Raw genomic sequence first — 14,593 nt, forward strand, 5'->3', positions numbered from 1 at the left:
TAATATATATCGATTACCTGTAGTTCCATTCTTTTTTTCCTTGAATTACATGCCGAGATTTTGATATAAATTGCATCTTCAAAATATCAAAGGAGTACATTTGAAATCCCAACCATATAATGACGTAACTAATATATGTCTAAGTATATGTGTCCACACGGGTTTCCTCAACGAATAGTAGACAATACCTAGCTTTAAAGTTCATATGAACCAAATCGATCTCTATGAACCAAATTGATCTCCATAGTCTAGGAATTTATCTCAACCCACCAGCAAGAAAATCTGAGTAATGCACTGTCACCGAGAGCTACAAAACAAAAGACACATTTTTAGAATAAGGTTTATATTTAACACCATATAAAATACTATGTATTATCAAAACAACCATATATAGTGCACCACATATATAATAAAACTTAGTTCAATAAAAAGAAAAACATGAGCACCCCGCCTATTATTTATAAAGGAACTATAGGCATCCGCTTATAAAGAAGCCATAGGCGTCCGCCTGTCAAATGCCAATAAACATAAATGTCCACCTATATTGCATCACTCCCCCACCAAGAGATGATTGATATGAGAATAAAACCTTGAGGTTTTACTGTTGATAAATTAACTAATTGGAGGAGTGTTATCCGCCAACTCAATGAGTTGCATACATTTCACTTGAGTAAAAACAACACTTTTCATCATGAGATTCCAATAAATTACATAGTATTTCGAATTTCAAGACAAAAAAGTGTCCTTTACTTCCAAGTATGTAACTCACAAAGTGGGTTGCCAAGTTTTCTAGGACGCTTGTCGGTAAAAAGTTTAAGCAAGATCAAGATTTTGCACTTGTACTACAGTATCACACGAACATAATTTACAATAAAACAAATAACAAACAATGGAATGCAGAGCAATATCCTTACGCCACAAAATAGGTTGGTGACTCAAGAAACATATATCACTCAACTCCGTAAGATCTAACGCGTAACTTAGTATGTTAAAATATTAAATTATCTAACTTGCTTAGGTCCGCTGAGCTAGATATATGAATACCCACAAATATTGTCAAGTTGTATACTTTAGGATATTTTGGAATAAACTATTTAGCAGCAAGGGCCAAAATTTAGTATCATAGATTCATAAAGCTCCGTTAAGGATATGCATATAGGCAAGCACACATAGGCTAATCTAGATTCCTCCACGACAATCCATACGTGCTAGGACAATTCTAGTGAACTGTACTTCTCCACCTTATACTTGACATGATACCAAAATTGCAACTTCATTACAACAATCCTTTACCTTTTTGCATACAAACAATATAAAGAAATTCTGAATTGTAAAAGCAAATTTGAATTGTAAAAGCGCATATAACCGATAGATACTTACCGTTCACACCTTTGAAATTAATTGGAATGATAAAACAATATGGTTCATTCTATCTTAGAAAGGATTCGCAATCCAAGATGCCTGAAACACCAAAAAAAAATGGTTTATCAAGTATATATGCTACAAAAAACTTTGGATCCTAAACTGAAATAAGTATAGTAGCCTATGTTCAAGTAAGTACCCTGCTGGTACATGAATCCATGTAAAAGAATGTTGAAATGCAAACTAATCCCCTCGTAAAAAATAGAGAAATGCAAGCTAATCTTGAAATGCAAGCCAATTCACTCATACTAATTAACAACTCTTAGTATGACAAGACTGATTGATTGACCACAAAAAAACTTTTATTGTGTTAGTAGGTCACATGCATGTTAGTATGGGAATGGAGAAAAAATGACCTTGCATGACTATTGTGGATCCAATCATTTGCAAAAACGAACTCAGCAACCGGTGTAAAGCGACACCATTTGGTTCTGCTAGTATGCATACCACAAGTTGTTCACTTGTCCATGGTAAATCTCCTACTCATTAGACAATGAAAAAAATTAGTCAAGGTATTGCATGTTTGTCAACACCCTTATGCATACCTTGTGACACATTGATAAGTCAACAATTGTGTATCCAAGGTTGATCATAATTCACAAGCCGTAACCATTGATCCACTTTATCCCACCATTTACTAATTTTGACTTTTATATGTTCATGATAGTTTAAACCTATAAACTGATTTACTAAATAGTATAAAAAAAAATATGTTTCTAGGCACCTCAAGATTGCCGATCTTGTTCTCAACTGATTCATTTGATAGTACCGCATGCTCATCAATCAGAAGATTCTTAGGTAGCACTTGGGGGTTTTTGTCGCTTTTCCCCTCCTGCTCTCCTTCGCCACCCTGAAAGTTAATATCTTTGAGTTCATAGTGCAAAGACTTCCGAGTAGATATTTAATTAATTTGTCAATAAAATGTAGCTTCTTTTTCTTTAAGATAAATTACAAAAGGATCTGTGGTAACCTGGGTATCTAAATGTGTGAAACTTTGTGCAGCAAATGGAGGCTGATGAGAGAAGTCAGACGAATTGATGTCTTTGATATCCTCAAATATTAGATCTGGATGCTTAACGGACTGCCTTTCACCTTTGTGATTTTCTGCTTCAACAACTGCCAATGTGTTCCCTTGTAGGTTTTCCTCAGTGCCAACTGAGGATATAATCTGCACATCAGTTTCACCCTCCATATTTTTCAACATTTTGTCCCCAGCATTGAAGGCCAAAGCTGTGGTTTCTTTAGATCTAATGCATCCACTTTGTAACGCTTGGTGCATCATCAGCTTGATTCAAACATAAATTAGCTGAATCAAGAATCACAGCCAACTTCAAATGTAATTAGCAAGGTATTCGTCCACACATCCCGACGGATCACCGGGTTGAACTTGCAATCAATCCTTGCCGTCACAAGCTTTACGAATACAAGGAACAATACCAACCATCAATTTCTGCTAGATCGTTCGAAATATCCGAACCCGCCAAGAATCAGTATTTCTTCTATGTTCATGCTCGAAATTAGAGTGTTTGCATTTGAAGAGTGTGAATATTTTGACTTGGCACGAAGTGAAACAGATTCATCCAACCAAAAGCAGCTTGTAATCTCAACTATATGAACGACAAAAACATTAATATACCAAATTACAAAGACCCAGTAAACCAAAAGCCTCACCTCTTTAGAAAATTTGTTTCTGGATGTGGATTAAGGCGCAGTGATGTAAACACTAGTGGCGGCATAGGAATACTAAGCTCTGGAAAGCCTTGTGCAACATGTGCAACCTTGACAGGCTTAATGGGAGATAGGTTGCAAAGGTAGTTTTCCTACAATCAATAGAGCAAATGTAAATTACAAAATGCAAGTTCCATATGTTGAACATATATGAAACACCCAATTCCAAAGCTACAAAAGAATGTCCAATTTGCTCTTACTGTCAATCATGAATGAAATGACACCTGAATGGCTAAATGTAATAAATAATATCCTCCACATAAAACCCCCATATTTCGTTTGATGTATCAGTTTAGGCCCAAATGTCTTTCCCACTCAGCAGACCCCAGGCCAAGGTCCTACATGTTTACAGTACATTTCATGTTACCTACGCCATTATCAAAAGAATGCAATTTCAATCGAAGCAAGTGTGTCAATACAATCTAGAATCCATTATGCATTAAGAACTTGACACGGAGCAGCTGAGGAGGAACAACAAAGAGGTCCAATGTCTACCACCTCAGCCTCAACTCCACATGGAGCTTTAGTCCAATGTCATTACGGTTTTCTCCAACACAACTCAACATTCAAAGAGGCACTGACAAGAGTTAATCCCTCGCGAAAATCTTCACTTCTAAGGAATCAATGTTCATTAGCAAATAGAAAATCCTCACTTTTAAGGAATCAATGTTCATGTTACTCAATCAAAATAACATCCCATAACAACCACCAACAAAATTCCATTCGCAAATAGAAAAAAAATCAGTTACTCAACTACTCCAAACATATGGTGTCAACGATATTCTTACAACATGTTGTGAGCAAAACACATGTAAGGACATATTAAGATACTTACAGTATTGAGGGTTGGGATTAAGCACACCTAATTATCAATAAGAAAAGGTTGAAAAATATTAGAAAAGCACTTACTGAGATATCTGCTCAATTTGGTAGAAGACCGGATTGTAAGCCAACCATCAATTGCGAGAGAGAATGATAGGTCGGTTTACTTTTGTTGCAAAACTTATTTTGAGGGGAGACGTAAAGGTAAATTAGTTAAATGGGCATATTTATTGTTTTGAGGGAAGACGTAAAGGTAAATTAATTAAATGGGCATATTTATTGTCTGGGGTGTACAATTCAAAATGGGCGTGGATTTGGTTTTTTAATTAATCACTACATAAAATGACCGATTACTCCTATTAAATAGTGTTAAGCAATATTTTAATTGAAGGACAATATCGGTACTGATAATTTACAAAGACATAAAAAGACTAAGTAGTCCTCATTAATAAATATCTAGGTGTTTGATATAATTATTCATCTAGGGGTATTATGCGTAAGAAAAATAGCCGGATGAATTTAAGAGGCCACGATCATTATAGATATACTAGTAGTAGAGATATATAGTCTATATTTGTTAGGTGTAAAATTATACTAAATATATATAACATTTAGCATAATAGTGAATGTATGTTATTAAATGCATCTTTTATAATATTACATTAAATATGTGTATTATAAATATTAATAATAATGTTTACGTGTCTACATCTACACGTATAGTCGTATACTATGAATTAACTAATGCACTGTCTATATTAACTAATGCATGAACGTGTACGTGCTTGATATATTACATGTATATATATTAGATAACGAATACGTGCAATACTAACTAACAATTGTAGTACATGTGGTATTTATTCTATATATGACGCATTACATATAGTATAATATACATATGTTCGATTTAAAATATACACATACGTATAATGTATGAGAATGTATTTAAAATTTTTAGATAACTTTCAAATATTATTATTGAATTTAGGACCATTACTTCTTATGAGAGGACAAAAATATTGATGACAAGTGTTATAGTCGCCGTAAACCAACTTTTATATCGGTTATATAACTAAAAAAAATAATTTTAGCAATAAAAATATATAACCCGATAAGGAACTGGAATCGGAACCGGAACCGACTTAATTAATGGGTATGGGTCCGGGTTTTCAAAATATAAGAAAAAGGCCGAAAGAACCGAACCCGATAGGAACGGCTAAAAATAGACCCAGAACCGAAACCGATAAGAACCGACCCATGAACACCCCTAGTCAAGATTGTATCTTTTCATTGCGTATTTATGTTTGTGTTTCGTTTATAGCTTGTGAAGTGATTGGTGTTTTTCAACGAAATTTTCATTTTTTTTCTCAGTGGCCAGATTTATCATCAAACTAGCCTAGCCGATTAATTGCCCGAGATAACCGATTTGTGAAATTGATATTTCAATTTTATGCGGAGAATATCGTATATTTGTGGCCAAACCAGTTTCATTGTATTTAGACAACTGTCAAAAGACGTGTTTTCTGAAATATGGCCTGTAACAAGCGAGATACGCACAAATTCACTTGTGTCGAGCAAGTTGCTTGGCATGGTGTACACGGAGCAAGTAAGTAGTTACTTTAATATATTCGTATCCGTGCTTTATTAATTGTAGGCTTGTTAATATGTTGAGTACACTAGTGATGCAGTATGTGACGCTTGCTAAAGTATCTAATGAAATTTGCTTGAAGGATTTCTTAGGAAATTGACACACTAGTGTAAAATACCCATTAATTATTAAATAGAGCTTCTAGAGTACGCATGCCGCACTATAGATGTGGTGTGCAGCCTTCTCAGCCACATGTAGTGCGAGGGTAAAACCAGAACAATTAGTAAACAAGTTGCTCCAAACAAGTTAACGAAAAATTCAAAATCAAAAAATAAAAACCAAATAGAAAGAAAAAACACGAAAATTCTCACTTTAGCGCTAGTTTTGTTTAGTGTTCTTACATTCTCAAATCCCTAATTCCAATCATTGAGTGTTATTGCCACATCAACCCACCGTCTGCTCGCAAAAGGTAATCTCTCTCTCCCTCTATCTCTTTTTAACCCAAATTCTTCATGAATCAGTTGGTTTTTTTTGTCTTGTGGCAATTAGTTAAACTAACTGTTTCAGTCGATTTCTTTTAGAAATTATGAGTTTGATTGGGGATTGTTTGGTTTAAGTTTAAGCATTAGAACACTACAGTACAAATGCGTCAATAGCAGGGAATGATAAAGAAGGGGGCGACTACAACATATGGCCCAGCACAAAAAAAACATCCGAGGTTGTGATTGGCTGGTGGAGAGAGAGAAAAGAGGAGAAGGGAGATAGAGAGAGAGTTTGACTCGTTATTTTATTTCCACCAACCAATTAGAGTCGACTTCGGACGTTTTTTTTTGTGCTGGACCATGTGTGTTAGTTCTATCCATGATAGAAATGTGCACCTTCGAGGTGAACTGATAAATAATAGTTGTTTAAGTTTTGGATTCTGATACACTCGTTGTGGGTTGTGACCAGGTGTAACGGATACAATTGTAATAGTTATGTAATGAGTAGATATATGTCAACTATATGTCAAAACTAGAGTCTGAACCATCCCAAATGATATTAGGCAAATATATGCCATTTTGGACGTTCAAACCTTCTCGTATGCTCCCAATTTCAGTTCCATCTTTAAGTAAGTTTCGAGACACCCCAAATAGTGTGGTCGAACGTACAAATCGGAGCATCGAGCTAGGAGTCATGTATGGTTGAAGTTTCAACTTGGTTCAATGTTCCCTTTTGATTGTATGGGAAAAAAATTATTGACATATATGTAGGGGAATAGCAAGCATCCTCTACAACCAAAATTGTTGACTTCACTTGCCACAATTGTACTATTGATTACTCGAATGAAAGTTATTTGATGCCTTCTTATGAATTGTTGTCTCTTACGAACTGCTTTCACTCTCTTCATACAATTGTGATATGATTACTGTTTACTCAAACACTACTAGTTCGCACTGCTCACTCGAATAACAGGCTTACTTGGGACAAGTTACGCCCAAGTGCTGCACGGCACGCCCTGCATCCAAGCGTGTCCATGACAGTTGGTATCAGAGCCAAATTTGGCTCCCTTGAGATTTGCCAATCATGGCGAAAGGAAAAGAAACTGCTGTCCCTGAGATCAACGAAACTGATGTTGATCCAAACACCACACTGTCGCAACCAATTACTGCGACCTCTAACTCCGCTCATACTCCTGCTTTAATTTGGATCGGCTGCACCAATTAGGTTGCCTACGTACCCATTTCGGGATCAAGCCGCCGTAGTTCACCTCCACTCTCTCCCTCTTTCCTCCTCTCTCTTTCCTCCTCACTCACCTCTTCTCTTCTCTTCCTTCTTATATCCTTCTCCTAGATTTACTTCATGGGCCACAGTGTGGTCTTGGGCCCACTCTCTTGGCCCAATACATACTGTGGTCTGGACCTCTCTCTTGGCCCAATACATGTTATGGTCCATCTATGAAAACAGCTACTACATTTGCCTCCTCTTGGGTTCGGCGGCGATGACGACGGCGGGCCCGAGAAGTCTCTAAACTTCCTTGTCTCTCTCTCTGAACTTTAGATATCCACGGATCCTGAGACTGTATGCAGTCTTCTTCTCCTCGAGACGTTTCATACCCATGTATTCTGATACTGGACGTATGTCTGTGCAGTACTCAGTCCCTATTCTCTTTGTCCGCGTACTCTAGCACTTTGCACTCTCATCTTTCTCGACTCTGTGACTTTGTTGGCCGCGAATTATATTATAGTCCTCCCCTCGTCTCGCCTTTCTTCCCCACTACTTACCCGAGTTCTCCAACCTCCGCCGATAAACTATGTGTATCTCAGATCTCCGTAGGCTTCTGTTATATGTAGGTGCATTACATCTCTTCTAACCCCTTTTCTTGATTACGCTTTCCCTATCTTTCTAGCCTCTTTCCATAGTTCTTTCTGTAAACCTCCATGGTTCTTTCTGTAAACCTCCAATGGGTTAGCCGTAAATAACTCGACTCCACGATCCCTCTTTCGATAGTCCGGGATTGAAAAAGTCTTACTTTTGCGGTGTTTTCTTTGCTAAACGTCCTTAGTCGCGTGACCTGAAATCCTCGTTCTCTTTCTGCCATTAGCTATCCTTATAGAATTCACTACCCTTCCTCGAAAGGTTTCTTTCCCTTAGCACTCACTCTTCCACATTAATCATCATGCCCGCAAAGTGTCTCAATCCATCGGTTCTTGTTCATATAGCTCATTGACGTATCCACGAAGGGTCTCATCCCCTTCACTCTCACTCTTTAAACTCAATCTTCATGCAAGCGAAGTCTCTCAACCCAGCTATCCACTCTCCTCTGCAAAATTCATTACCATGTCCGCGACGTGTCTCCATCTAGACACTAACACTCCTTCATAAAACTCTCTATCATGTCCGTGGAGGGTCTATTCCCCTTCGCTCTCACTCTTCAACTCAATACAATGCCCCCGATGTGTCTCAACCTAGCCAGCACCTCTCACACAGAACTCACTACCATGTCAATGGATTGTCTCACTTCAGTCACCATCCCTCCTTCAGAAAACTCACCACTATGTTTGCGGAGTGTCTCAGCCCAGCCATAAGCTCTCCTTCACAGAACTTACTACTATGTCCGCAGACTCACTACTATGTCCGCGGAGTGTCTCAGCCTAGTCATAAGCTATCCTTCATAGAACTCACTACCGTGTCCGCGGAATGTCTCGTCCCCTTCGTTTATCTTTCGTAGAACTCAGCATTGTGTTCGCGAAGGGTCTCATCCCCTCTGATCATTCGGAAAGCGCGAAGCATATCCAGGGACAGCTCAGCTTGCCCCCACATCCACGGAAGGCTCATCCCCCCTGCTGTCTCTGCTCTGGAGTGGAGTCTGAGAAGGGGCAACTCAGCTTGCCCCCAGGTTTGACTTGGATCTCATGTCCACGGAGGGCTCATCCCCACCCTCGCTATCTCTGCTCTGGAGTGGAGTTTGATGAGGGGCAACTCAGCTTGCCCCCAGGTTTGTCTCGGATCTCATGTCCGCGGAGGGCTCATCCCCCCCGCTATCTCTGCTCTGGAGTGGAGTTTGATGAGGGGCAACTCAGCTTGCCCCCAGGTTTGTCTTGGATCTCATGTCCGCGGAGGGCTCATCCCCCCCTATCTCTCGCTGCGGGTGGAGTCTGATGAGGGGCCACTCAACTTGCCCCAGGTTTGACTCAGATCTCATGTCCGTGGAGGGCTCCCCCCCACCCCCCCACTATCTCTGCTCTGGAATGGAGTTTGATGAGGGGCCACTCAACTTGCCCCCAAGTTTGACTCGGATCTCATGTCCGCGGAGGGCTCATCCCCCCCCGCTGTCTCTGCTCTGGAATGGAGTCTGATGTTGATGAGGGGCAACTCAGCTTGCCCCATGTTTGATTCGGACACGAAAGTTCGCGGAGGTCTCATTCCCCGCACTCATTCGGATAGCTACCTGCCATATCCGCTAAGGGTCTTCTCGAACCCTTCCGTTCTCCTTCATAATGCATATCCGGGGAACAGCTCACCCTGCCCCATGTTTGAATCAGACACGAGGGTCCACGGAGGGCTCATCCCCCGCACTCATTCGGATAGCCCCGCGACATATCTGCGAAGGGGTCTTCTCGAACCCCTCCGCTCTCCTTCGGAATGCACATCTGGGAACAGCTCAACCTGCCCCATGTTTGATTCGAACACGAGGGTCCGCGGAGGGCTCATCCCATCCGCACTCATTCGGATAGCCCCACAACATATCCGCGAAGGGTCTTCTCGAACCCCTCCGCTCTCCTTCGGGATGCGCATCCGGGAACAGCTCAACCTACCCCATGTTTGATTCGGACACGAGGGTCCGTGGAGGGCTCATCCCCCACACTCATTTGGATAGCCCCACGACATATCCGCGAAAGGTCTTCTCGAACCCCTCCGCTCACCTTCGGAATGCATATATGGGAACAGCTCAACCTGCCCCGTGTTTGATTCGGAGACGAGGGTCCGCGGAGGGCTCATCCCCCCCGCACTCATTCGGATAGCCCCATGACATATCCGCGAAGGGTCTTCTCGAACCCCTCCGCTCTCCTTCGAACTGCATATCCGGGAACAGCTCAGCCTGTCCCAAATTCTATATTTACATGTGGGTCTGCGGATGTCTCCTCCCATCCGCCCTCCTGCGTATGTGCAAGCTCAACTAAACTCGAGACACACAACTTACTGCATCATTGTTCCCATCTGTCGACCACCGCCACAACAATGGACCGCATCCAAATTCACAGAGAACCAAGTCATTGTAGTATAGTGGTGAGTATTCCACTTTCATAATGTTCCCAAAAGAAGCCGAAGCATGTAGCGCACAATCATACAATCAGCTGACATAATAGCCCTGATGATCTGTGCAGGCTTAAAGAATTTTACACCATTTTCATCCTTTCCAATTGATTTTGGCTGAACTCCTCCGAATAAAGTAAGCCATTAGGAGAAGTCAATCGCCTTAAAGCGATTGAAAACCGAGCCCACTGAAATCCTGCAAGGGCTCACCAGCAGCCTGGTAGACCATAGCCTCTACTGCTAAGCAGCAGTACAACAAGATAGCCCAAAGAAAAGCATCCGCTCATTGAAAAACTTAGAAACCGAAGATCCTGACCAGCCAGCAATGTTCTTTCAAGGCTATGAGTCGTTGGTGTCACCATTAACGCAATGAAGTATGCAAGCAACACTTTGTGCATCTCTCCAATGACCTTAAGGTCAGAAGTAAAAAGATTGGGGAAGAACCAAGGGACTGCTGTTCCAATGATTCCTAACACAGATCCAGTTATTGCTCCAATGATCACGAGAGACTTGAGAAGCATTCTTGCCTTCTTCAAACCCCTATTAATCCCAAATATTAACTCAGGCATAAATGACTGTGCAGTTTGAGAGAGGGGTTCACCCCATATAGTACACATGCAGAACACTTGAATCATAACCTGATGAGCTGCAGTGGTATTTGTACCCATAGATGTAGCAAAATAAGTAAGCAGGGAGTAGAAGGCCACCTTTGAAATCATTGTTATGAACACTGGAGCAGCAAGCTCAAATATTTTCAGAAGTTCTTTGGGTGACGGAACAGGAATAGAGTAAGCATTGAATCCTTTCTTGTTCAAACTTTTAATCATCATAAAAGCTGCAATAATTTGTGACACCATGGTTGCCCACGCAGCACCCACTATACCATAGCCTAAGAAATAACATAGCACAATATCACCGATGCCCCTTATAATCCCCATGCCTAAACTTGCACTTTGAGCAACCCATCCAACAAGAATAGCGGGCCATGCTAAACCTTAAATCTGGACATATGTGTTCGCAGCTGGTACTATACTCAAGTTCTTTGGTCCAGTAAAAGCAGTTAATATTTGTGCACCCATGACTTTTGTAAGCAGTAGCATTCCCACTCCACAAGTGAAACCAACAAATAGCAAGATAGATATCTTGTGCTTTTCTTCACGAGCAATCGAAGTAGCAACCATATTGGAAGTAGCAATCGATAGAAACATAAACACGTAACTCGTGTAATCACAAACCACAGTCCCAGGACCTAATGCAGCAAGTTCAAGAGAACTCCCTTGACCAATAACAACAGTATCAATTAAACTCATTAAAGGCCCACATATCCATAAACCCACAGCTCGTCCAGCAAATAATCCTATCTCTTTTATCTGCTTCAATATATTACTCTCATTCCCTGCTTCAAACTCTTATATTCTCTTCTTCTTCTTCTTCAGTAGTACTACTCCTACTACTAGTACTAGAAAAAATTTCTTCTTCTTCTTCATGTGGGGTGGTTAAATTACGATTTTGGTTAACAGGACTAATGCATGAAACTGTTATTTGACATTGTAATTGTCGCATCCAGCTAACCCACTCAGCTTCAACGGTATGTGAACACAGAAAGATATCTCCAGTTCGCAGATAACACTCTTGTTTTGACAACATCTCTAATAGTCACCAATGAGAGTATACGAAACAGAATGTCCTGCGGCAATTCACTACAAGCATTCTCCATGACGAGCAATTAACCTCATAGGCACAACAACAATTAATCTCGTCTCGTCTTCATCAATCACCTAATAGCGGTCCACTTTTAAAGCAACATGCACTCCCTTTCTCAACCATCTTCTCAAAAAGCACAAACACCTTACCAGCACAACCCATCTTACCGAAAAAAAAACCAACAACCAAAGTACACTCCCCATTATCCAAAAAATAGCCTTTTGCTTACATCACCTCCAACCATCTTTCCACCTCCGAAATTCCACTTCCGGCTCTACAATGCCCATCGATCATTACGTTAAAACTGCAAGAATTAGAAGAAACACCTCTCTCACCCACTTCGTCAAACACCTTCTCAATAATAGCCACTCCGATTTCAAAATCCAAATGTAATCTAAAGCCTCCGACGACAAATCCCCCAGTCTCTGAGGTATCCTCTCCTCTTCACCCTTTTCCTTCATTCCAAATCCATTTCCCACGATAACCTACATTTGCTTAACCAACACTTCATGAGTAGCCGCTACATGCCCCTCCTTTACCACTTCAACACCACTTTCTCCCTCTTCATCTTCTGAAGGATGACCTTTGGTAACTCCAATCCCTGAGAATGAATTGACATCGCCAACATTTTGTACTTGGCTTGAATCCATCAAATACGATTTCCCCTATTCTTCTTGAGCTGATTAGGTATCGTTTCATATACGCGGACAACTGTATCACGTCCATCTACAGTGCAAGTATCCTCCTCAAGGACAAGCTTCTCTCTTGAAAATGATTCAATGTTTCCATCCAGCACCACCTCCTCCGAGGTATAAACTTCAGATATTAGATCTCTCACTTCAAGATCCGCTCCTTCCTTTACAGCTGCAAGTTCCTCTCCATTGCCAACTCTCATTTCATCAACCAATGATCTACTAATTATATTGGAAAACCCAACACGTGTGCTGCCGCCATTAACTCCCATTTTCCGCTCTTCCTCTCCTGTATAATGACCTTCAGCTAGTTGAACCTCTGAAAAGTAACTATCTTCTCCCTTTATATCTTCTTTGGTACAAATTTCCTCATGTGAAACAGATTCTGTCCTTCCACCAACTCCCTCAGCTCGATCACAATCCACAGTACTAGCACCTTCGCACTGCTCCATACAGATTTCAGTTGTAGGCATCACAGTCTCCACCATTATTACATCATTACGTTGTTCGTCCTCAGAAAGTGCAATTGTTTCTGGTTCAAACCCACTACTCTCTGTAAACACAAAGATAACCTCAGTAGGTGAATTTGGACCCACCATAACATTATACAAAGACTCCTCCTCAGCACGAAAATCCATTCTTACGTCTTCAATTTCAAGATCCCCACCAGTTTGAACATTTACATTCTCTTGTACAAAATCATCAAATACAATCTCATGAATTAAATTCCCTTGCGTCAAATTCAAAATGCGATGACTTGGTCGATGAACCACAACAACCACCAGAGCTGCAACTCTATCGCAGATTGGAGGAGGTAAGAGCGAGGGTAGATCGCGGCAAAATGACTATTACCGAGGCAACCACGCTATTACTTGCACTTCCCAAAGACCCCTCTTATTTCTCTCTCAAACTATGTTGCTCGAACCAACTCCCTCTAACTGACTCGATCTCATTCCATACAATATAAACAACTTTTTTTTAAAAAAAGACAGCACGACCCCGATTATCTTCTCTAGCACAAAAAGATGGGAACTTGAAAACGACAGCTCAATCTCAGAAACCCCTTGTAGAGCAAAGCCGATATTATATAATGAAATATCAAACTTATCTGATTTTGTGTTCATCCCCACAGACGGCGCCATTTGTCGCAACCAATTACTGCGACCTCTAACTCCGCTCATACTCCTGCTTTAATTTGGATCGGCTGCACCAATTAGGTTGCCTATGTACCCATTTCGGGATCAAGCCGCCATAGTTCACCTCCACTCTCTCCCTCTTTCCTCCTCTCTCTTTCCTCCTCACTCACCTCTTCTCTTCTCTTCCTTCTTATATCCTTCTCCTAGATTTACTTCATGGGCCACAGTGTGGTCTTGGGCCCACTCTCTTGGCCCAATACATACTGTGGTCTGGACCTATCTCTTGGCCCAATACATGCTATGGTCCATCTATGAAAACAGCTACTACACACGCGACCAAACAAAGAACGCTTCCTGGTGTTGGAAAGGCAAATGGCTGTCATTGCCAAACTTCCATATGTAATTAGCAGACTGGAAGAACAAGTTTACAGCATGATGGATGATCATGAAGAAGTAAGAGGGACGATTACCTCGCCCAAGCAACAAGTGGAGGATCTCACCTCTAAGTTTAACCCAGTTATGAAAGCTGTTGGTTCACATGACCACACGTCATCATCACTCTTAGGCGATCGCCCTAAGATCAAGATTCTAGAACCTCGAGCATACAAAGGTGCTCGTGATGCCAAAGAACTCGAAAATTTCATCTTTGACATCGAACAATACTTTCGGGTAGTAAAGCCTGAAGCGGAAGCGGACAAAGT

The 14,593-nt window shown here is 40.9% G+C and overlaps 1 long non-coding RNA gene and 1 pseudogene across 1 annotated transcript; both read right to left on the reverse strand.

The window, feature by feature from the left end:
• Positions 1-2,258, reverse strand: LOC147506511 (uncharacterized). The gene is made up of 3 exons (XR_015220825.1): positions 2,147-2,258; positions 1,381-1,461; positions 1-307 (listed from the first exon to the last, which is right to left on the reverse strand). It is a non-coding gene; the product is annotated as an uncharacterized LOC147506511 (long non-coding RNA).
• Positions 2,259-10,428: 8,170 nt separating this feature from the next.
• On the reverse strand, positions 10,429-12,007 carry LOC147506512 (protein DETOXIFICATION 46, chloroplastic pseudogene; annotated as a pseudogene).
• Positions 12,008-14,593: the final 2,586 nt, after the last annotated feature.

This window comes from Coptis chinensis, chromosome 4 (genome assembly GCF_015680905.1).
Source record: "Coptis chinensis isolate HL-2020 chromosome 4, ASM1568090v1, whole genome shotgun sequence".
NCBI lineage: Eukaryota > Viridiplantae > Streptophyta > Magnoliopsida > Ranunculales > Ranunculaceae > Coptis > Coptis chinensis.